Source organism: Cebus imitator, unplaced genomic scaffold (genome assembly GCF_001604975.1).
Source record: "Cebus imitator isolate Cc_AM_T3 unplaced genomic scaffold, Cebus_imitator-1.0 Scaffold169, whole genome shotgun sequence".
Classification (NCBI taxonomy): domain Eukaryota; kingdom Metazoa; phylum Chordata; class Mammalia; order Primates; family Cebidae; genus Cebus; species Cebus imitator.
Window position 1 is genome coordinate 525,932 of NW_016107484.1, and position 1,536 is coordinate 527,467.

The window sequence follows — 1,536 nt, forward strand, 5'->3', positions numbered from 1 at the left end:
TCTTTAAAAAAAAAAAATTCAGCTCCTTAACCCCAGTACCTACATTTGAAGGGGCTAGAAGGGACAGCAACAAATGGTGCAAATACACAATCATTGGCGGAGCACCTTGGGTCACGTCTGTAATTCCAGCACTTTGGGAGGCTAAGGCAGGTGTATCACCTGAGGTCAGGAGTTCAAGACCGGCCTGGCTAATGTGGTGAAATCCCCGTCTCTATTAAAAATACAAAAATTAAGGCCAGGGGCAGTGGCTCACACCTGTAATCCCAGCACATTGGGAGGCTGAGGCAGGCGAATCGTGAGGTCAGGAGTTCAAGACCAGTCTGGCTAACATAGTGAAACCCTATCTCTGCTAAAAAATTAAAAAATTAGCTGGATGTGGTGTTGTGCATTGGTAGTCTCAGCTACTCGGGAGGCTGAGGCAGGAGAATTGCATGAACCTGGGAGTCAGAGGTTGTAGTGAGACGAGATTGTGTCATTGCACTCCAGCCAGGGTGACAGTGCGAGACTCCGTTTAAAAAAAAAGGGGGCTGGGTGTGGTGGCTCATGCCTGTAATCCCAGCACTTTGGGAGGCTGAAGCAGGACGATCACGACGTCAGGAGTTCAAGATTAGCCTGGCCAACATGAGGAAATCCTGTCTCTACTAAAAATACAAAAATTAGCTGGGCAATGTGGCGCGTGCCTGTAATTCCAGCTACTTGGGAGGCTGAGGCAGGAGAATCGCTTGAACCGGGAACCAAGAGGCGGAGGTTGCAGTGAGCTGATATAGCACCAAAGCACAGCAGCCTGGCTACAGAGCGAGACTCCATCTCAAAAAAAAAAGAAAAATACAAAGACCAGCATGGTGGTGTGCCTGTAATCCCAGCTACTTGGGAAGCTGAGGCAGGAGAATTGCTTGAACCGAGGAGACAGACTTTGCAGTGAGCCAAGATTGCACCACTGCACTCAAGCCTGGGTGACAGAGGGAGATTTCGTTTCCAAAAAAAAGAATATCTCTAGCATCTTCTATGGGACACCACTGAAGGGAGGCTTAGCATAGTGGGCAACCGTGTGGGCCCTGGATTCCTATAAGCTCTGGGTTCGAATACTATCATTATTTCATAGCTGTAAAATTTGGCTAAGCAACTTGACCTCTCTTTGAGCTTCAGCCATGAAAGTGGGGAATTACAACCCCTTCCTCATAGAGTTTTGGCAAGGATTCAAAGGTACTGCAAATGAGAGGGGCTTTACATAAGGACACAGGAATATTCTCAAAACTCGGGACTGAAGCCAGGCACAGTGGCTCACACCTGTAGTCCCAGCACTTTGGGAGGCCGAGGCAGGCAGATCACCTGAGCTCAGGAGTTCAAGACCAGCCTGGGCAACATGGTGAAACCCCAGCTCTACTAAACATACAAAAATTTGGCAGCCATGGTGGCACACCCCTGTGGTCCCAGCTACTCAGGAGGCTGAGGCAGGAGAATGGCTTGAACCCAGGAGGTGGAGATTGCAGTGAACCGAGATCATGCCACTGCACTCCAGCCTGGGTGACATCCTGA